At 37.5% G+C, this 25,017-nt stretch overlaps 1 pseudogene; it reads left to right on the forward strand.

The window, feature by feature from the left end:
* The first annotated feature begins 333 nt into the window (after positions 1 to 333).
* On the forward strand, positions 334 to 2,104 carry LOC105035547 (AAA-ATPase ASD, mitochondrial-like; annotated as a pseudogene).
* The last annotated feature ends 22,913 nt before the right edge of the window (positions 2,105 to 25,017 follow it).

A 25,017-nucleotide genomic window follows, 5' to 3' on the forward strand; every position in this document is an offset into this window, starting at 1 on the left:
ATTTTTATTAAAAAATTACTCTGGCACCGCTGATGTCAAGGATGTCTCTCCCTCTCTCTGAGATTATAGCTCGCAAGCTGCCTCTTTCCTGGTATCTTCCTGTAAACGAACACTAGATGATTAAAAATTAGTAATATTGAGTGCTGAGCTCAGTTGTCTCATTCGAGCTGACATGGAAAGTTTTTCATTTCTAACAAGTTAAATAAAAGTATATTTAACAATCCATTAGGTACACAATTGACAAAACGTTGCCTCACGTTCCTAGCAGCAGCCAGACCAAGTCATCGACCGGTGCTGGTAATTCCTTCCCTCTTCTATGCAGCAGATGTTCCTCAAGAGTCTAAACCATTAGACACACACACCGAGAGAGAGAGAGAGAGGAGAGGCTACGAAGATGATTATGTCGCCTGAGATCTGGGCTGGGACGGGATCAGCCATCATCGCCAGCCTCATGTTCTTGTGGGCTGTGGTTCCCCGGCACTTCCCTTTCCCACTTGAGATCTACCTCTCCACCTACGCCTCCAAGCTGGTTGGCTTCGTCTACCCCTACATCGAGATCACCTTCGCCGAGTACACCAGCGAGCGGCTCAAGCGCAGCGAGGCCTACACCGCCATCGAGGCTACCTCAGCGCCTCCTCTTCCGATCGCGCCAAGCGCCTCAAGGCCGAGACAGTCAAGGACGGCGCCCAGCATGGACGACTACGAGGAGGTCACCGACGACTTCCAGGGCGCCAGAGTCTGGTGGACGTCGAGCAAGACCGCTCTCCAGACTCGCTCCATCTCGTTCTACCCGGTCCCTGACGACCGCCGCTTCTACCGGCTCACCTTCCACCGCCGCCACCGCAAGCTCATCCACGGCTCTTACCTCCACCATGTCATGGAGAAAGGCAAGGCCATCGGCGTGAGCAATCGCCAGCGCAAGCTCTACACCAACAGCTCAAATTATGATTGCTATGAGCACAAGAAGCTGGTGTGGAGCCACGTCCCCTTCCAGCACCCTGCGACGTTCGACACCCTTGCCATGGAGCCCGACAAGAAGCAAGACATCATCGAAGACCTCCTGGCCTTCAGAGACGGCAAGGAGTTCTATGCCAGAATTGGCAAGCCATGAAAGCGAGGCTACCTCCTCCATGGCCCGCCAGGTACCGGCAAGTCCACCATGATCGCTGCCATGGCTAATCTACTTGACTACGATGTATATGATTTGGAATTGACAGCGGTGAAGGACAACACTGCACTGCGGAAGCTGCTGATCGAGACGACAAGCAAGTCGAACATTGTGATCGAGGACATCGACTGCTCGCTGGACTTGTCGCAGAAGAGGAAGAGGGAGGCATCATCGGAGGGAGGTAGCGAGGAGGATAAGAAGAAGGCGATGACAAGGGAGGACAAGGAGGAGAGCAAGGTGACGCTGTCGGGGCTTCTCAACTTCATTGATGGATTGTGGTCGGCATGTGGCGGCGAGCGGCTGATCGTGTTCACCACGAACCACGTTGACAAGCTGGACCCAGCACTGATAAGGAGAGGGAGGATGGACAAGCACATCGAACTTTCTTATTGCAGCTTTGAAGGGTTTAAGGTGCTGGCGAGGAACTATCTTGGTGTCGGTGAGCATCGGCTGTTCGATAGCATAAGAAGGCTCATGGAGGAGAAGCAGATCACGCCAGCGGACGTGGCGGAGAATTTGATGCGCAAGACTGTGGGTAGAGCTGCTGAGGAGAACGTTGAGGCCTGTCTTCAGAGCTTGATCCAGGCTCTGAAAGAGTGCAGGTCCAAGAACGAGGAGGAGACGGCAGCAGCAACGGAGACCCAGGAAGCCAAAGAAGACGAGGATTGATTAAGTGCGTGAGAGAAAAATTGAAGTGATGCGATGGTGCTGTTTGGGTTGGCTAGCGTATGTTTGCAGATGATATGAGTTGGAAAGTTCCAGCCTAGAATGAAGATGGAGTGGCTTAAATTTCGTTAACAAAGTTGTTTACTTGTGTGGTAGCACCTTATAAATTGTTGTCACGACATTGTTGTGCCCTTTTAGAGTCCGTCATTCTCCGGATACTTCGCGTCTACTGCCGCATTCTCTAGCAATCTACGACTTTCAGGGAGCTTCAAAACCCAAGATCACTTGTGCTGTCCCATATCATAAAAGATTACGATGATGATGAATGAAATGCGAGCACTTGGTTTGAATGAGGTATCATGCATTAGTTCGGCTCCATAGTGGAGGGGCATGCAAAAAGTGATTGTTCTGCTCCACGGTGGAGGGGCATGCGAAAAGTGATTGATCATAAAGCTTGGGGAAATTATATCCAACGCACGGTGCACCGACTTAGTGGTATACTAGGTCAGTTAAATTCCGTCGTATGCATAAGAAAAAAAGAGGATGAAGGGCTTTCCCCTACCCTCCATCCTTTCCCTTGCCCTCTTTTCTTCGCCACCTCCTCTCGACCCCAACTTTACCTGCTTCTTCTTCCTTAAAATCTTAACCCCATCTCTCCTCCCCCTCCCTCCTCCAGTCGCTCGCTATCGAGTCTGTTCTCCTCACCCTCATCTTCTTCCACTTTCGTGCCCTTTGCTACTGCGGCACTGGTGCCTCCATCCTCACCGACTTTGCTGGCACCATCTTTGTCAAATCATTGTAGAACTATTGGGTGGATGTCTGGCCAGGACACCACCTCCCAAGATCCTTTCAGTACCACGTGATGCAGCAGAAAGAAAGAAGAAACAAAATAAAAGGATAAACAATCAAAATACGTGGATCAGCCACAAAAGGGCTCGCCTCCATGGGGCATGCAAACTTCACTATGAAAAGAAAATTTTATAAGAGGAGACCTCACCCTCAACCCTTGTACACCCAATTCTCTCTCACCTGAAGTTTCCCTCACAAAAGCTCTCTCTCTCTTGAAGACCCCCCTGAACCCCTGAAGAGCCTGGCGACCGCTGTCCAGGAGCCTCCTGCTCCTTCTTTCACAGCAGCCTCACGCCTCTCTCTCTCCTCTGGTTCGTACGGCCTTCGTACGGTGAGAAACCCGAGCACCTCTGCCTTCTCTGTTCGTCTCAGGTCCTTTTAAAGGGTTAAACAGAGCTTAAAACCTAATTAGATTAGGTTTAAGAGTTCTAAACAAGTCAGCGTCCCAGACCGTCGGATCAAGACCGGGAGCCACCTGGACCGTTGGATCGCACTCCGGTCCACGAAATAGTACCGTGGACCGCGAGAAACGCATGGGAAACGCCCACGCGGTCCACAGGCCCCGCCGTGGACCGCCCGGTCCATGGTGGATCGGGGCAAAGGGTCGCGGGCTGGGTCGCGCGTCCCGCACAGGCCTGGGCCTGGGTCGCGCATCCCGCGCGGGCCTGGGTCGCGTGTCCCGCGCAGGCCTGGGTCGCACGTCCCACGCGCCGCCGCCTGCGGCCGCGCCGCTACCACCCGCCGCCGGTCGCCGGCGGTCCTCCGTCCCTCGATTCTCGTGCCAACTTCAAAAGCTCGTATTTCCTCCATCGGAGCTCCGTTTCAAGTGATCTTGATCTCGTTGGACTCCGTTTTTCACCGCAAACCTCACGTGGGCTCAATGTGGACTGAATCTCGAGGCGTCAAATCCTAACAATCTCACCTCGACTCGATATTCGGCCTCCTCCAAACTTCGAGAGCTTCTGGATCTCCTCGCCCCCATGCCCTGGGGCAATCGCCTGCTGATCATGGATGGGCAAACATGGGAGTCGAGCCAGGCTGCTCGATCCCATCTCCATCGTATGCTGTGCTCCTCCTGACCTGAGACCTGCTCGGGGCATCATCCTGCGGCAATAGGATTCTCACCTTGCGACGTCGCCTCTCGTCCTCCTGAGTCTCCTGTCTCGTGCCCGATCCGCCTCCTGGAGCTCCACCTCGCTCTGGGCTCCACCTGGCTCCCGAAGCTCCACCTCGCACTGGGCTCCCCGCCAGGTAATAATATCCTCTGCTCCCTTCTTCCCCTCCAGCACAATCCTATCGCCGCGTAGTACCCTCAGGATTCCTCCACCAGCTACCGTCCTGTAGCCTCTCGAATCCAGTCTGCTAAGTGAGATAAGATTCCGCTGAAATCGGGTATGTATCGGACCTCCCCCAATCTCCTCACTGCACCGTCATGTGTCCTCCAGCTGACCGTCCCAATGCCTCTGATCGCACAGCTCGATCCATCCGGCAGATATACAGTGCCCTCACTATTCTCCAGAAGTCAAACTGCTCCTCTCTGCAACACACATGATAGGGCATGCAGAATCTAATATCCACTGCTGGGAAGAAATAGATACCTCGTCAGATATCTCCAGGACATCTCCATCTGAATCACTGCCGACCGTCGCTACAGCAGCCACCGTCCGATTTTTCAGTTGAGGACAATCTCTGGCTAGATGCCCCAACTCCTCACACCGGTAACACCTGATTTTGCTCAAGTCCCTCCTGGACTTAGACCGTCCTTGTTGCGATCTCCTGTCGCTCCGTCTACCACCTCCTACTCCTCCAGAAGCCACCAAAGCTAAGCTATCGCACCTGAGCTCGAAGCTGGGTTCTCCCTCCTGAGAACCTCATTCTGGAGTATCGCCGCGGTGACCTCGTCCATCTTGATAGTGCTCTTCCCCACTAGAAAACAGTCACCAAGGACTCGTATGAAGAGGGAAGCGACGCCAGCAAAACCAGTGCCCTGGTCTTCTCCTCAACGTTCTCGCCAACGCTGAGAAGGTCAGTGAGGATCTTCTGGAAGTGGCTCAAATGCTCCTGCACGCTCTGTCCCTCAGTCATCCGCAGTTGGTAAAACTGCCTCCAGAGGAAAAGAGTGTTGGTGAGAGACTTCGCCATGTACAACTCCTCGAGCTTCGACCACAGCACCGTCGGAGAAGTCTCACTCAGCACATGGATCACCACCTCATCCGTCAGGTACATGCGGATGGTACTCACCGCCTGCATCTGTAGCCGTTTCCAATCCCGCACCTCCATGGTGGTCGGCTTCTCATCGCATAAGAGAGCATCGATCAACCCCTGTTGGATGAGCACGTCCTTCACCCTTACCTGCCACAAGGAGAAATTGCTCTTACCATCAAACTTGTTGATCTCCATCTTGATTGTTCTGTCTTCTCCATCTTCAGTCTTGCTTACCACTACTGCAATCTGCGTCTTGTACTGCCTTGCTCTGATACCACTTGTTGGGTGGATGTCTGGCCAGGACACCACCTCCCAAGATCCTTTCAGTACCACGTGATGTAGCAGAAAGAAAGAAGAAACAAAACAAAAGGATAAACAATCAAAATACGTGGATCAGCCACAAAAGGGCTCGCCTCCACGGGGCATGCAAACTTCACTATGAAAAAAAATTTTATAAGAGGAGACCTCACCCTCAACCCTTGTACACCCAATTCTCTCTCACCTGAAGTTTTCCTCACAAAAGCTCTCTCTCTCTTGAAGACCCCCATGAACCCCTGAAGAGCCTAGCGATTGCTGTCCAGGAGCCTCCTGCTCCTTCTCTCACAGCAGCCTCACGCCTCTCTCTCTCCTCTAGTTCGTACGGCCTTCGTACGGCGAGAAACCCGAGCACCTCTGCCTTCTCTGTTCGTCTCAGGTCCTTTTAAAGGGTTAAACAGAGCTTAAAACCTAATTAGATTAGGTTTAAGAGTCCTAAACAAGTCAGCGTCCCAGACCGTCGGATCAAGATCGGGAGCCACCTGGGCCGTTGGATCGCGCTCCGATCCATGGAATAGTGCCGTGGACCGTGAAAACATGTGGGAAACGCCCACGCGGTCCACAGGCCCCGCCGTGGACCGCCCGTCCACGGTGGACCGGGCCGGGTCGCGGGCCTGGGTCGCGCGTCCCGCGCAGGCCTGGGTCGCGGTCCCGCGCAGGCCTGGGCCTGGGTCGCGCGTCCCCGCGGGCCTGGGTCGCGCGTCCCGTGCAGGCCTGGGTCGCGCGTCCCGCGCGCCGCCGCCTGCGGCCGCGCCGCTGCCGCCCGCCGCCGGTCGCCGGCGGTCCTCCACCGCCTCAATTCTCATGCTGACTTCAAAAGCTCGTATCTCCTCCATCCGAGCTCCGTTTCAGGTGATCTTGGTCTCGTTGGACTCCGTTTTTCGCCGCGAACTTCACTGTGGGCTCAATGTGGGCTGAATCTCAGGCATCAAATCCTAACAAGAACAATCTACATTCTACCTATTGCAGCATCCAGATCTGCAGCCTCATGGCCTGACTTATCGTTATCTTTCTTTTTTCTTTATGACTCTCTTAATTTTTTTTTTTGGTTCCTTACTTTTTTTTTCTCTCGAATGAATACTCAATGAGCTTCAAAAAATTTTAAAATTTCTTTTAAAATTTTAAAAATTAATTCCCTTTATAAAATCCTCATATTTATTGACTAAAAAATATTTTCAATTAATGCTATAGTTATTTGGAACAAGAAAATAGCCGTTTGGAATTAATTAGCCATGTTTCAGAACTTTTGAAAAACTAACCATTATTTTGTCTGCATTCATTGAGTCCGCTCATCCAAATACTAAGTCGGCTCACCATAGCACTAAGTTGGCTAATAAAAAATTTGAGTCTAAATGGTAGGTGTTAAAAATCCAACATTCTGTCTCGCTCTGCTAGCCTGAGATCGGATTGGCTCGGATCCTATCTTGGTCGACTCACTTGATAGCTAGATCAACTTATTAATTTTCTGAATCGGCTCAAAAGAAATATTGATTTATATTGCTTTTTATGTTCAACTTCCTATGAGACTGAGTTGGCTCTTCTCTTCACTAGCTTAGCTCCAGACTCAATCAGCTAAGTTGATCATTGGCATAACTCAGCGAATTATTCTGTGTTCTGAAGGCTTCTATCTTTCTTGTTTTCTCATACTCGGTTAGCTTAGATGTATACCAAGCATGCCATATGAAGTTTTAGATAGTATTTCCTATTCTAACTTATTTTTAGACTAGACTTATCTTCTTAAATATAATTTTTACTTATTAAAAAGTGCATTTAAATAAGATTAAACCCCTTAATTCTTATACTTCTTTGCTTCCGATTTTGAGGGGTTTTTGGTGAGGGAAATTGATATTTCTTGAAAGTAAGGCCTTTGAATTTTTTTCCTTTGAGTTTTCATGCTTTTGAGTATTTTTTGAGAATATAGCCTTTGTATTTTCTTGAAGATGTAACAAGACTCATAAGCAAAAATGATTAAGCTTTTTAGGAGACCTACAACTATTCTCAAGCAATTTATTAGTAAACATAATTTATAGTCAAATATCTTTTGACATCATCAAAATCAATTCTAGGACTAATTAACATCTTCTTTTCATTTTGAAAAATTAAAAATTAGCTATGACTTCTATTCATGATAAAAATAATAGCATTGCCAATGATTGCAATTTTGGTGATGATAATAAGATTTATCATCAAACTATTATTAGTAGTTTTAAGTAGTGAAAATTATTTTCATAGAAAAATTTTTTAAATATAAATATGGTACAAATTTCATATAGTTTTGAGAAGATTTCTTATGAAGATTTTACAATACTGAAACAAAAAATTATCATCACTAACAGCTCATACAATTCATGGTGAAGGTACTGTATCACAAATATTACCATAATTATTATTTAAAATATATAGAAATAATTATCTATAAATATTGTTGGTGATAATAAAATTGAATCAACAATGATTGCATTTTTTTTATTAATGAAATTAAAAATTATCTTCAAATTTTTGTTAATATTTTTTTAGTAATGAAAACTATATTCATGAAAAAACTTTTCCACAATAAAAATAAATATGGTACCAAAAACTATAGTAACCAAATAATAATCTAAGATGTAATTATTAAATTTGCATAGGGTTTGATTCAACCAAGGTCTTGGACTAGTAATCCAACTTGATTTGAGTTAAAATGTATGTTAAAAACTAAAAGTATTTAAAGTATTAAAAGTCTTCTAAGTTAAACATCATTATTCCTTTTTAATTATAGCATGAATGAAAACAATCATAAATTATCTATTTTTAAGGAAATTTAAAAATCATATATATATATATATATATATATATATATATATATATATATATATATATATATATATATATATATTGTAAGATATAACAAATAGAATTTTACCTCTTGAAAGGCCTAAAGTGATAGATCTAGAAAAATCATCTTGATGGATTAAATATCATTTTCCTAAGTATCCCGATCATGTTTTGGATCACAAAATGAAAAGAAAACAATTACCACAGCCTGAATTGCCTCTTACCTACGTTGTTTTTCCGTGGGATCTTGAGTCTCCAAGAGAGAGTCTTTCTTCAGATAAAACTCCTAGTATTTCTTTTCAGATAAAACTCCTTTTGTTTTATACGGAAGTTATAGTGGGTGGTTCGGTAACCAACCACCATGCTTGATATGGAAGTATCCACTTCTTTATTGTATCAATTATTTAAGCCCATAATTGGACATATATATCTTACATCTCCCACTTACACAATGATGGGTTTAACAACATATCATTTATACAGGTAATTATGCCATGCGACCTGTGAACACTCTTGGCATATTGCTGTGAATATGTTTGGAATATCACAATTGCTATTATTAACAATTAATACAGAGATATTTTCTTGAGTGTCACTCGCTTTAGACATATTGATATATACACCAATAATTAACACATACTCAATTACTCAAGAGTTATATTTAACTTTTTTTGCACAATATATATATTCACAATTATATATAAAAAGCTAAATTTAACTAACATATATATAACTGGTCGATCAGTGAATATATACACACTGTTGGTATAACCAATGGCCTTCCTTTCCTACTTATATCTCTCAGTTTTAGATTAATTGCTTTCCTAACATATCTCATAAAGCTAATTATGTTCATCACCATGGAAAAACCTATTAAGATAGCAAACATTGACTTGTCACTTAAAGACATAGTCGAAAGTCCATAAGGACAGTAGTGAGGCTAAAATTTATTTGCCTAAAAAACTCACACTGTGAGATTGCAGGGATTTATTGTTGTTATAAATATATATATCTCAATTTTCCTTTTGGTCATCTTTGCACATGTAGTATGAAATACATGCCATAGTAGTCTTTCTTTTCACAACAAAAAAGAGCGTATGCTATTATTTATTTTATATATTACCATCATGTGGATCTTCAGCATAGATATTCTCTCATATCTAGCTTGAGTTTAGCATTTGCTTGCTTTTCTTAGCACTATTATGCTCAAACTCAAATCCGGTACTCTTTTAGACTAATACTTTGGTCCTTATAATGAAATTGGACCTTATCTTGATCACTTTATTCCAGGTGACATATAAAAAAAAAAGCAATCAGCCCTTAATCATCTTTGTATCTTAGGTGCACATGTGTCTCATTTTTGTTGTAACTTTCACATCAGAGGTGGTCACTCATGTGAGAGAGCTAACATTCTACCTGACGATGTACTTTTATTTCTTATAACATATGCATGTGCTAGTATATTTCAATATCTGAAAGAAATACACCATTCATTAATAGTAAAGGCATACAAAATGTAGCATTTCTTAATAATTAATATTCTATACAGCCCCATGGAATTTACAGAGTAACAACTACATCTCTTGGAATAGGCTAGTAAAGGGGTCAGCTAACTTTATCGTGTAGAAATATATTTCAAGTTACACTTCATTTTGTGCCAATATCTCTCTCACAAAATTATTTTTAATGTCTATGTATTTTGTTCTTCCGTGATACTTTAGATCTTTGACATAAGCTAGTGCTGCTTGACTATCACTATACACTGTTATAGGTCTGGTTATATCGCTCACTATTCTCAGACTTTACACAAATCTCCTCAACTATATAATTTCTTGTACTGCTGATGAGTAAGCCGTAAACTCAGCTTCCATGGTTAACAATGCAATACTGGTTTGTTTCTTGCTACTCCATGATATAGCACCATTATTGAGCAAGAAAACATAATCAGATATAGATTTGCATTCATCTAAATCTCTTACCCAATCAGCATCTGAATATCCATCCAAATGCAAGCAATCTCCTTCATAACATGGGAATAGTCCGAGGTGCCTTTGAGATATTTCATAATTCTCTTAACTACTTTCCAATATTTCCTTCTAGGATTTGATTGATAGCCACTTATTAGTCCAATAGCAAAATAAATATCTGGCCTAGTGCATATGGTGGCGTACATTAGACTTCCAATAGCACTTGAGTAAGGAACCTTGGACATCTCATTCTTTTCTTCTACAGTTTTAGGAACATATCGAGATTAAGACCTTCTCCTTTTGCTATAGGAGTGTCAATAGGATTATAATGCTGCATATAAAATCGTTCTAAAACCTTCTTGACATAAGGTTCCTGAGAGAGAGCTAAAAGTCTCTTAAAATGATCCCTATAAATTTTGACTCCCAAAATATATGCAGCTTCTTTCATATCTTTCATCTCAAAATTTGATGCTAATCATCTCTTGATGGTATTTACAAACTCCTTGTTATTACCAGCCAATAAAATGTCATAACATATAGTGATAAGATAACAAAATTATCTCTATCATGCTTGATGTATACACAATGATCTTTGTTGATCATGTTAAAATCATAAGATGATACAGCTTTATGAAATTTTAAATACCATGTCTGGATGACTATTTCAGGCCATATATTGATCTATTTAATTTACAAACTTTATCCTCTTACCCTTGGACAACAAAACCTACAGGTTGTTCCATATAAATTTCTTTATCTAATTTTCCATTGAAAAAAACCATCTTAACATCCATTTGATGTAGCTCTAGATCCATTTGAACCACTATGGCTAGTATTAAGGGAATTGAGGTAAACCTAACAACAGGAGAAAAAATTTTCTCATAGTTTATTCTCTCTTGCTGGGTATAACCTTTCACTACCAATCCTGCCTTATACCTCTTGATTGTCCCATTTGCCTTTCTTTTGATTTTGAGAATCCATTTGTTCCCAATGATCTTTCATCCTTATGGCAGATCAACCAAGTCTCAAACATGGTTTGCTTTCATTGACTCTATTTTCTCTTCCATTGCAATCTTTCACTCTTTTTTAGCAGAGCTAGATAAGGCTTCATTAACCGACTTTGGTTCTGCTTCACCATGCGAAGCCAACATAAATGCCTCACTCTCAATCTGAAAATATCTACAAGGAATACACTGGTGAGTACTCTTTCATATTTGAGAGTTTTGAGATGGTTTTTCTTGAGGCATAGAATTGCTCCCACTCGAATCAAAAGATTTAGGTTTGTTATTTTTAGCCTCATTCTATTCATATAATTGAATTTCTTTATCTATCTCACCTTTATTTGGGAACTCATTCTCTAAGAATTGATATCTCGTGATTCAATTTTAGTTACTCCTCTATCTGGATGTTCACCTATGAACATATATTCTTTCGAGTATTCAGTATATCTTCTAAAGATATACCTTTTCACTACTATAAAAAGGGACTATGGCAGTGCTTATATGACAGCGATTTTGAAAACTACTGTCATAGAACCTAGGGCAACGATTATTCATAACCACTACCATAGGTCAGACCTACGGTAGCGATTATTGTAACCACTGTCATAGGTCGAATCTACTACAGCAGTTATTGTAACCGCTGTCATAGATCTGATCTATGATAGTAGTTATTGTAACCGTTGCCATAGGTCTGACCTATCGCAACGGTTATTTCGAACCACTGCAATAGGTTGACCTACTATAGTGGTTATGAGTAACTACTATCGTAGATCAGATCTACGATAGTAGTTACAATAACCACTATGTAGATCTGACCTATGGCATTGATTATAATAATCGCTGTCATAGGTAAAAACTTTATCATACCATAATTTTTGATCTAGAGGTTGGATTTTGATGATTTTTTTTGATTTCATATAACTTTTTGAGATTTAAGTGGTTGTCATGATGATTTCATAAAAAAAAAATCATTTTATCCCTCAAATTAGAGTTTTAAAAAAATTTAATTGATACTTATAAACAAATTTAGATGATTATATGAATTTGCAATAGTAAAATCAAATTTTAAGTATATCTTCATCATTCATTATCTAAATAATTATCGTTAGAATATCCTCACAAAAGATCACCTCGATCTAATAGCTCTAGCTTTATCGATTATTAAAGTTTAATTTCGACGATCATAAATGATCGTATGATGATCTGATAGATAGAGACTATCGATGGATTTAAAAATTTATGACAATAATCTCGATAATATTTTTAGTATACTATCAAAATTTTACTTCAATCAGACATCACTAGCATGATCAATTTAGTATGAGATATTTTTGACCGTTAAATAAAAATGAATGATCACAAAGTCAATTAACGTCCGATTGAGGTGCTTTTTTGGATAAATAATCTTTGTTAGTATTTTAATCATTTATACGATGGTGATCATAAAATTCAAACTGTATGTATATATTAGAATCTACTTAAGCACATCTTACAAAAGTACAAGTATAATTACTCAAAAAATTTAAGAATGAGTAGCAAGCGATATATAGTTTTAGATTGTTCATATATGCATGATTTAAATTTTATGATCACTATCATATTAATAATTAAAGTAGTAGTAAAGATCATTTATCTAAATAATTATCTTAATCGGACATCGTTTCACCTTTTGATCAGTCATTTTTTATTTAATGATCAAAATCATTTCGTGCTAAATTAACTATGATAATGATATCTGATTAAAGTAAAAATTTGATAGCATGCTATAAATATCATCAAAATTATTTCATAAATTTTTAGATCCACTAGTGATCTCTCTCTATTAGATGATTATGCGATCGTTCGTAGTCATTGAAATCAAATTTTAATGATCGACATAGCTAGGGCTATCGGATCGAGGTGATCTTTTGTGATGATACTCTAATGATAATTATTTAGATAATGAATGATGAAGATATACTTAAAATTTGATTTCATCATTATAGATTCATGTAATCATCCAAAATTATTTGTAAGTATCGACTAATTTTTTTAAAAAATTTAATTTGAGAGATTAAATAATATTTTTTATGAAATCATTATCATAATTGCATAGATTTTGAAAAGTTATATGAAATCAAAAAAAAATTACCTAAATCCAACCTCTGGATCAAAAGTTATGGCCTTTAAAAAGAAATGGGAAGAGTATAAATATATAAAAAAAGATTATAGCAGAATGGGAGGGTTAGCTCTTTGGTGAAGTCAAGCACTGAACCTGAGCAAGAGCCCAGGTTCGAATGCCACAAGAGATGTTGACTGCGCAATATTATTCTTTGACCACTCGTCGTTGATCGATCATTGACCACTCGCTTGCTAGCCCCCATTGGCAGTCGGTTGGCCATTTTGATTGATCAAAAGATATGATAGTGGTTTATAAATCACTACCGTAGGTTATCTATAGTAGCAGTTGGCATAACCGTTGCCATAGCTTAAGGCTACGGCAACGGTTTGAAAATCACTATAGTAGCTAAAAAAATCACTGCCGTAGGTTATTTATGGTAGCGGTTAACATAACTGCTGCCGTAGCTAAAAAATCACTGTCGTAGACTATGACAACATTTTTTAAGTTATGACAGTGGTTTTAAACTACTGCCATAGGCCATTTTTGTAGTAGTATTTTCCTTTTGGACCTAATTTTTTATATTTGTTGGAAGGATCATGAACATATGTTACAGACCTCTAGGGTCTCAGATTAGATAGGATAGGTTTCTTACCTGTCCATAATTCATATGGAGTTGATGTAAATGATTTAGAAGGGACATAGTTTAAAATATATCCAGCCATTAATAAAAGCATCTCTCCAATAAGAAATTGGGAGATTGGCTTGTGCCATCATAGACCTGACCATTACCAATAGAGTCCTATTTTTCCTTCAGCCACTCTGTTTTATTATGGAGTTTCAAGAATGGTCAACTGTCCATCTATTACTTTTTATTATACAGTTTCTTGAACTGTTCAATAGATACTCTCTTTCCCGATCAGTTCTCAAAGTTCTAATTCTTTTGTCTAATTGATTTTCAACCAAATTGACATATCATTTGAAGCAATCCAGTGCTTCTGAGTTATGAGAAATCAAATAGATATATCCAAATTGGGTATAGTCATCTATGAATGTAATGAAATAATATGCACCGTGTCTAGCTCTAATACTCATTGGACCACAGATGTCCGAATGGACTAATTGAAATGGATAGTCTGCCCTTGTTTCTTTTCCAAATGGTTTCTTAGTTATTTTTCTAGCTAGACAATGTTCACAATTGGTTAAATCTATTTTGCCAACTAGATCCAAAAGTCCTTCCTTAGCTAATCTATACATTCTCTCTTGTCCAATGTGACCTAGTCTAGCATGCCACAGTTTTGCATTCATAATATTGGAAGAAGTGGTTAGAGAAAAACAACTACTATTATGATAAACATTAGTAGAATATCCATCACCCATATTAAAGAAACTATTTAACAAACATGTTGAAGTAAATAAAGTGTCTTCATAGTAGATATCTACAATACAGCCATGAAAATATAAATCATATCCTAAGCTAAGAAGAACTTTCATGGAGATCAAATTGTACCTTATATTCGGAGCGTAGAGGACATCATGCAAGTACAAATTCTTTCATTATGTAAAGTCAGCTTGCACATTCCAATGCCTTTGACTTTCAGTCTTGCATTGTTACCTACATATATCCATCTTGTCCTTGCTTGGACGTGATGATACTCTCAATGGTCTTCGGTCTCCACTCACATGGTCCGTGGCTCCTGAGTCTACAATTCATATAGGATAAGAATCAGAGAGCAATATTGTACTAAAAATGCAAACAGTATCTTGCAAATCAGTATGAGGTGTTACCTTGTTTTGCTCGTTACACCCACAAGCAAAATGACCCATCTTGCCACAACTAAAATACTTCATCTTGGATTTATCCTTTGTTTAAATGTTTACCTTTCTTGTTTCTTTTGAAGTTCTTCTTAGGCCTACGAGCAATTTCTTTTATTTTCTTGCTCTTTCCCTTCCATATATGACCCTTCCCTTTGTTCTTAAAACTTGAAGTTTCTTTTGAACTTGAACCAATTAGGAAGACTTTCTCAGTGCCTCTATCAAATACAAGGCACTCTTCCTCAAGTTCAACATGTCAGGCAACATCTGCGAAGGCTTTGATATTATCATTGTGGGTCAAATTAAGCTTCATGTGCTCCCAACTATTAGGAAGGGAATGGATCACCGTCTGGACTTGTTGCTCATCTGTCAAGACATGACCAGCTGCTTTCAGCTCCCTAATTATCTTTCACATTTCATTCAAATGTTCACTTATAGTGTGATTAGGGTGCTCCTTGTATGTATCCAATTTGATAGTCAATTGTCTTAGCCTGGTCATAGTTGTTCCACCAATTTTTCTTTTTTAAGTGCATCCATATCTCATAAGTAGTGGGAAACAGTTTACACTCATCTACAAAATCATCTACCATGCACTTATCAGAATACCACATGTAGTGATATCTTTTGCTTTTCAAGCACGATCAGCCTCTTAATCTCTCTTATTTTGAGCATTATTTTCTCATCAGGATCAATCATGGCATGGTTAATGGCTTCCAAAACCTCTTGTTCCTCAAGAATATAGTGGATCTTAGTCTGTTTGATATTATAATTCTTATCATCCAGTTTTTCGTCTTTGTTAAGGTCACCAATAATGTTCTTGGATGCCATTCCAAACTACATAGATATTTGGTACAAAAATAAATACTAGCACATTCCATCCAAAGCACATATTTATTTAACTTTGTAGCATGCATAAGTAATGATAACTTTAATATAAGTAGTGGAATCGAAAGTTTACTTTGCTCCCAATCATTTTCCATATCTTATGTTAGAATATCATTATTTATCATCTACTCTCCATAATAATTTTAGAGCAATACATATGCTTTCAATTAACAGTTGCTTCCACTTAATCAAATATAATTGAACAGTTAAAGCTGCATTAAAAAAAACTTAACTGTATATAAGTCAATACAACATAAAAAACAAATATGCATATATACAAGCATATTTACAAATATAATTCAAATACAATGTATTAACAATGAAAATATCGTATTCTTCTTGGGATAGACTCCTTGATTTCTCTAAAGATATGCCTAGGTACTGACTTTGGTAAGCATAAAGTGCTAAAAAACATATCGATGATGATGGAAATGAGGGCTCAAAGAGAGAGCAGCTAATCTGGCGATGTTCCTTGTCATGTATTCTTCCACAAAAACTTTCACTAACCAAGAATATGATTTATTTGGTCTAGGCATTCCCCAAAATTGATCTTCTAATTGTTGTCAAAAGGATCAGGTAAAGTTGCTCTTAATGCTAAGACCCTATGATCCTCATCTATGACATATCCAGCCCACATAATGTCTTGTATTTTTTCATTAACTCTCTTAACATGCTCAACCATGTCGACATGGGGTTCCATTCTATATTCATCCAATTATCACACTACTTTTCTAACTCGTGCCCGCTGCTCTACTGTTCTTATGGCTACGGGGCTTCTGATCTACAATGCCATTTTTTTCTATAACAAATACAAAAAAAATAAAAAAAATGATATAGGCACCCAACAATCAAGATACAAAACTAGACACAAAGTCTACACTATTTTATTTCTATGTAATAAAATAATAAAAAAATATTAATTTTGATATTATATCCTATGATGTATGTGATGTCGAAATAGATACAGCACGCCATTAACAATGGCTTGGACAGCTACGACTTAAACTCTATATCAATTCGTAGAGTGGTGAATGCACACTTGACCACTCCCTTCATATGCTGTTGTCATCATCAATTTAAGATGTCTCCAAGAGTCATAACTAGGTGTTCTTTCAGTACTTTTGTAAAGTTATTGGTCTGGAACCTGAGGGCCCGTTGGTGGTCTATAAATTCATTCCAAATGAAAACTTATACCAAAGACTGCACGTCTCCCATTCTTAATCTTTGATAAAATTCCTGAACGGAACTGAGACAGAGATATGTGTATCATGCACTGAGGAGGGAGGCAAAAACCAGCCAAAGTTAAATGTTCGGATATGTGTACCTATCGGATTATTAAACCCTTTCTCCCGAACACTATGGCGAGGCTTTGCCTTGGGTGCCATCCATCCGTTGCATACAAGATGATGTAATGAAACTGTTTCAGAGACCACCACCAATCTCTTTAATAGTAATTTTTTTTTTTTAACAAATTTCCTGGTGCATATGACTAGTGCAGTCAAAGAAACAACAAGAAGCTCGAGTGATTTTTATCCATGTACTACATCTTACATTCTTCGGAAACATCTAGGGATCAACAAAAAAAAAAAAAAAAATCCAATAACCAAATAATTTAATGCGGAAGCATCAAGGCATTATTTAGAAGAAGGTTATCTAGACTTTCATAGCATCCGTTCCGGCTTCAGTTTAACATCATTTTGATTTTGCAAGCAGGCACCATGAACGACAACAACCGTTACCGAGTTCTCACATAACCAATTTAAGGATTAACAATACTGTAAGACAATGTAAACACATAATGTATAATTGCATGTGTGATCATAGGAAAACATTTTCGAGCATATTCAGAAATGAATTTAATCCATGAAAAGCTCTGATACGAATGTAAGATATAACAAATACGAATGTAAGAAAATCACCTTAATGGATTAAATATCGTTTCTCTAAGTATCCCGATCATATTTTCGATCACAAAATGGAAAGAAAACAATTACCACAATCTGAATTGCCACTTACCTATGTTGTTTTTCCGTCGAATCTCAAGTCTTCTAGAGAGATTCCTTCTTCAGATAAAACTCCTAGTATTTCTTTTCAGATAAAACTTCTTTTTGTTTTATACGGAAGTTATAATGGATGGTTCCCTAACCAACCACTAAGTTTATGTGGAACTATCCACTTTTTTATCGTATTAATTATTTAAGCCCATAATTGGGCATATATATCTTACATATATAATATTGGAACATATGAATTTATTGAAACTTTTAAATATTTAAATAACTAGGTTTTCAAAAGAATATAAAGTATAAAATGAAGTTAATAATATTTATTTTTCAGCAAAAGAAAAAAGATCAATTTTTTTATAAAATAATTATTATTAAAAATAAAATATATGATATATTTAAAATTACCATGCTTTAAATCATGAACAAGTTCAAATAAGCATTAAAAAACTATAATTATATATCAAAAGTCATTGTTGTCATAGTGGTTGAGTAGCATGCAGCGATCCAAGAGATCTTGGGTTTGATCCCTTATATATGTGTGTATAAAAGAAATTTCTCTCATATTATAGGATATCTGTAAGCTTTCCTAATAAATTTGTGAGCATATCTAGATCAGTATTTATATCTATCTGGATTCAAGGATCTGTATCCAAATTGATTCAAACTAGATATTGAAACAGACTTGGTATCTAACCAATTTTCAACCTTAACACTCACTATTGAAACTTTTAGTGATGAAAAGTACCATTTATTGATGAAATTCTATTACTTTTTATGGCAAATGATATTATTAAAAATACAATCTCTTTCCTAACAAGTTTGTTTATATCACTACAAATTAATCATTAGTGACAAAAAATATGTCATATCATGATGAACTTTTGAATTTCTTGTGATAAAAATTATCATTACAAAATATTTTATTATTTGAAAAAAAATATATTTTTATCATAATTAATATATATTTAGTAATAAAATATTCTTTCATCACCATGCACCTTTAGTGGTGCATTTTTCCTGATGGGCACTATGTCAATTCTTTTTTGTTCCTATTTACATATTATCTTAACAATTTAGATGCTAGCTAATAGCAAGTGCTACATCAATTACATCTGATAGAGTCGAACAAATAAAAACCATATGATCCTTGCTAGACAACATGGGGCTCGAATGTGGTGAATTGTACAAAGTATGGAAATAAAGAGTGAACAGATAAAAATTCAGTCACAACATGGATGGGCAAGCTAAAGGCATGAAGCGACCCAGTTTGTAGTTATATCATATTAGGGATCATGGATGGACTGTTTAAGAGAACCATCGAAGCCACTGATCCCGGCCCATCACCACCTTTATTTTAAATGGGAGAGAATGTAAGAATCCAATTTTTCCATGTGGATCTTAAAGCAAACAAAAAGAAAACAAGAAAAAAAGAATGTGAGTCTTGTTGGACTCTGTTTCTTCTCGTCTGACAAAGCTAGGGGATGGAGGCTCAATTTGAGTCAAATTTAGCCTAAAATCTTAGAAAATCTCCTCTATAAGAAGGCCTCTATCCCTCCATGGAGTTCCATCATGATTTTTTCGAGAAATGATCACTGATCGCTACTGATCTCTTGAGAATTTTTCTTTGATTTTTCTTGGCTTTTCCATTAGAAGGACTGTCGAATCTCTCCTCCTTGGCCTCACTGGAACTAGCTAGATAGCTTCTTCTCCTTCTTTACTATAAGAATATTGAATATTAACGATGGTATTAGTGACAGAAATAAATTTCATCACTAATAATATCTTTTAGCCACCACAAAATCGATCAAAAATTTTGCCATCTTTAATACTATTAGTGATGGCAATATAATTATTAGTGATGGCGTTTGCCATCACTAAAAGTGTTTAAATTTTTCAAATTTTTTTATGATATTTAAATATAAAATAATTATTAGTGATGGTGAATTGGGGTTATTAGCAACGAAAATGTTACCGTCACTAATATTTTTTTAAAAAATTTGAATAATAATTTAAAAAAATATTTTTTTTGAAAATATTATTAGCGATCTAATTAGCGATGGTAAAAGTTTTTCATCACTAATAATCTAAAAAATGATTTGGGTTTAATTCAAATCCAATTCGAATTTGATTCGAATCTGATTTAAAATCCTATCAAACCTAATTTAATTAGACTTTAAATCTAAATTTTATTTGAATTATAAAATTTAATTAACCTCAAAATAAATTAAAATTTATTAAATTAAATCTAATTTAAATTTAGAAGAAAATAATTTTCAATTTGGATTCAGTTCGAATCCAATTCAAACCCATTCGAATCTAATTCTAAATCCTATCAATCCTAATTCAATTAGACTTTAAATCGAAGTCTTACTTGAATTGTAAAACTCAATTATATTTAAATTAAGTCAAGTCTAATTAAATTTAATCTAATTTAAATTAATTAAAAAAAATAATTTTTAATTTGGGTTCAATTTGAATCTAATTCAAACCTGATTCGAATCCAATTCGAAATCCTATCAAATCTAATTCAATTAGACTTTGAATCCAAATCTTAATTGATTAATATAAAATCTAATTATCCTCAAATTAAGTCAAGCTTAATTAAATTTAATCTGATTTAAATTAATTAAGAGAAAATAATTTTCAGTTTTGGTTCAATTCTAATCCAATTCGAAATCCTGTCAAATTTAATTCAATTAGATTTTGGATTCAAGTTCTATTTGGATTATAAAAACTAATTAGACTCAAATTAAATCAAGTCTACTTAAATTAAATCTAATTTAAATCAATTAGGACTTAATCTATGATTCAATTCAAATCTAATTCAAACTCGATTTGAATTCAATTCGAAATCTTTTCGAATCTAATTCAATTAGGCTTTCAATCTAAGTTCTACTTGGATTATAAAATCCAATTAACCTCAAATTAAGTCAAACCTAATTAAAATTAAATTTGATTTAAGTCAATTATGACTGGATCTATGATTCAATTCAAATCTAATTCGAATCCAATTCGAATCCAATTCGAAATCTTATCAAATCTAATTCAATTAGACTTTGAATCCAAGTCCTACTTGAATTATAAAATTCAATTAGCCTCAAATTGAATCAAACTTAATTAAATTAAATTTGATTTAAATCAATTAGGATTTGATCTATGATTCAATTTGAATCCAATTCGAATCCGATTTGAATTCAATTCAAAATCTAATCAAATTTAATTCAATTAAGCTTTAAATCCAAATTCTACTTGAAATATTAAAATGTAATAGCCTCATATTAAGTCAAGCTTAATTAAATTAAATCTAATTTAAATCAATTAGAACTTAATTGATAAATTAATTAAGTCTAAAAATTTAATAAAATCCAATAATGATTTTTAACCACCCAAAAAATGACCAACAAAAAAAAATTAATATTAAAATTTAATAGTATTAGTGGTAGCATTAATGATGGAATAATTTTCCATCATTAATAATTTTAAAAAAATATTATTTTAAAAATTTTGAAAAAAAAAATATTAAAATTTAATGTTTCAATAAAAATTTAATAGTATTCGCGACGGTGATTGGGTATTGCCGTCGATAATACGATCAGCAAAATATTATTTTATGTACCAGGATATTAGCGACGGAAACTACCATCGCTAATACCCTTGCACATAAAATAATATTTTATCGATCGTATTATCGACGGTCATCTTGTGGTCGCTCATAGTCCCACTAAAATAAACCTCCAACCCATCAGAGGAAAATTTTTTTTTTGCATTTGTTCTTCTTCTTTCTGAAAATTTCCTCATGTTCTCCTCCTTTCTGGCTTTTTCCCACCTCATCGGCACCTCCTCCTAATTGACGGCGACCCCCTCCCTGGCACGTCCTTCCCGACATTTCTCGCTCCCCACGCATCCTCTTTTCCAACGTCCTGACCCCATTTGCACCTCCTACGCTGCGGTCCCGAGCTCACTGCCCTGGCCCTGCCTCTCCCGTGATCACCCCAACCCCATCGGTGCCTCCTATGCCGCAGCCCCGAGCCAGCCGCCTCGACCCCACCTTGCCCATGGCTGCCCCGACCTCGCCAGTGCCTCTTACACTGTAGCCTTGAGACTGCTGCCCTGACCCAACCTCCCCCACGGCCACCCTGACCATGCTAATGCCTCCTATGCTGCTGCCCTGAGCCAGCCGCCAGGCCCTACCTCACCCATGGTTGCCCTGACCCAGTCGGTGCCTCCTACGCCATAGTTCTAAGCCCACCACCCCAGTCCTGCCTCACGGCGGCCACCTCGACCCTATTGGCACCTCATACGCTATGGCCCCAAGCTAGCCGCCCCGACCCCGCCTCGCCCGTGGCCGCCTCATCAGTCGGACCCTATGGCCCTTGCCTCATCAGCCTCCCCGTGGCCCCGTCCCCATCTGCTAGACCGTGCGGCCCCTACCCCACCCACCCCAGCCCGTAGCCCCAACCCTATGGCCCCTATCCCAGCCCTGTGTGAACGTGCTATTGTGAATATTAGCGATGGCTAATGTTGTCTAGTATTAGTGATGGCATTAGTGATGGATAGTGCCGTCACTAAAAATTAATTAAATATTAATTTAATTAATTAGTTAGATATTTAATTAATTAGATGTACGAGATTTGGTTCTCAGCATGCAGAGTGCTCGGACTAAGGGAAGGTGCCGAGCATCATTACAAACATTGGGTCAGAGCGAGCCCTACATACTTGGGCCTCCGATCACAGCTGGTGTCCAAGGCATCTAGCCCTTGCACATCCTGTGCACTCAGACCGATGAAAGGTGCCGGACAGTATTAATTATGTATTAATTTTAATAAAATTTATATTGCATAGAGCGATAGACCTGTCAGTTGATTGATGTACATATTCTAATGTATCCGTATATTTATTTATTTTGGTACGAGTGAAAGAATTAGTACATTGATCAATTGATTATCCACTATAGATAGTTTGGAGAATGCAAGTATTCTATAGGTTATTATAGTAATCAAATGGTATGCTGAGAGTTTGAAAAAAAATTTGAACAGTATTTTTTTTTTGTTCTCCCTACATGAGAGAACTAAGCAAAATATTATCGAAATTTTTTTCGATCCTTATTGCGTATCGTTTGATTACTGTAATGGACCTATAGAGTTAATGTATTTCTTGAATGGGATAGGGCATATCTTTACCTATTAGTTGATGATAGAATGCATTTACTATGTAAGCCATTTTGAATGATAAAATAGTATTTAGCAATTACCATGTATTTATGTATATGTAGAATTCTTAGATAGTCTGCCATGGATCATAGTTGGAAGGATCATCAAGTAGTCAATAGGGAGATTTCTGCTGAATATAGGGATGGTGTAGAGTACTTCTATGATTTTATTTTTGAGAATACGATACTCTTACATCAAGAACGGGCTCATTGCCCTTGTAACAGATATGGCAATAAAGAAATATTTGATAGGGATACAATTACTGTCCATTTGTATAAGAGTGGATTTATACCCAATTACAAGTATTGGTATCTATATAGAGAGATGTGGGAGAAAATTGTAAGGGTTAAAATTGAGCAAAACAAGGACACAGATAGAATGGTGGATATGGTTATGGATGCGGCTGGTCCTAAATTTAACTGAGATGTGGAGAATGATCCAAAAGCTGACAGCAGTGATTTCTACCGTATACTGAAAGATGCTGATGAACCACTATGGTCGGAATGTGAAACACATACTGTATTATCAACTGCATCAGAGTTGTTGAACTTGAAGGTCGAGTTTAATATGATGGTTAATTGTTATGATAAGATGGTAACAATAATAAAAAAAATACTACCAAAAGATGAGAAGCTTATTGAGAGCTTCTATGCTTCGAAGAAAATAGCAAAACGATTGGGCATGGGATATGAGAAGATAGATGCACGCCATAATGGTTGCATACTTTTCTATAAGGAGAATTTGTTGAAGAAAGCAGGCGATTTCATGCATGTATTTCGAAATTTTTTTATAAAAATTATAGCGAAAGATAACTAGATTAATCAAATTAATCTAATATACATATGATCTAATCATCAAATCAACCTACTCTAGGATCTATAACATATTATGTTGCATATAAAATCTGAAATAATTCGAAGATAAAATCAGCATAAATGCATGTGAGCAATAGATCACATCTACCTGTAATCTGAGTTCAGAACTCCATACCTGATCATGGATCGATGATCTCCACTGCTGAGAGATATGGTGGAGAGGATCCTTGCTGGTTGCTTTAGCCGCACACGCATCCGACTTTTACAAAAAATTCACTCGAAGCTCTGATCTGATCGATCTTCTCGGAAGTACTAGCTTGTACGAAGATTTTCTTCTTGACTGAAGATGGACTTCTAGAAGAGATGAAGAGGTGGAAGAAAGATGGATAAGAAAATAATTTTTTTCTAATTTATTCTCTCTTCCCAAACTTTGAAATTTGAAATTCAGATTTTTGTGCACACCCCAAGAGAGAAGATCCTCTTTTCTATTTTTCACATCATAAACGATGCCCAAATATCTACCATATGAAAAGCTCTCTTCTAATATTTTACACACTCAAAAGAAACCACAAAAGCTCCTTTTATAAGCATGTAAGGAGGTGGGTGAAGAGTCCTAATGATCCTAGACTCTTACAGGATTCTGCCTCCCTTCACAATTTCACATGTCAAAATATGTCAAAAAAAATATGGGATACTCTTTTTCATATTTTTTTATGGTAAATTAATTCTCCAACTAATCTTCTATGAAAAATCTCCTCAAAATATCACACATATAAGGAGAAAAAAATTTATTGGTATGAAGAGGTTGATCTAAATGAGAATATATTCTCATGATAAGGAATATTTTGAAATCTAATTTCAGAACCTTCCTTTTATCAAAACTAAATCAGATTTGGACGTAAGATAGATATGGAAAAGAACTCTTTGGTGTGAAAAATTTTTTACAAAATAATTTTATGTGTGGAGATATATGGCATGCAATCTGGGTTGGCATAGGGAGAAAAGTCCTATTCCAATAAGGACTCTTAATTTCCTTATCTGAATCCAAACCAAATCACATCTGGTTTAGCCCAAATAAAATATATGAAACCCAATCTAATTAAGTTCATAAATTTTTAGCTAAATTTTAATCAAATTAAAAATTAATTGAACTAAATCTTAATCAAATCAGGGATAATTCTCCCTTAGCAATTAGGTCATCTC

This window comes from Elaeis guineensis, chromosome 3 (genome assembly GCF_000442705.2).
Source record: "Elaeis guineensis isolate ETL-2024a chromosome 3, EG11, whole genome shotgun sequence".
Classification (NCBI taxonomy): domain Eukaryota; kingdom Viridiplantae; phylum Streptophyta; class Magnoliopsida; order Arecales; family Arecaceae; genus Elaeis; species Elaeis guineensis.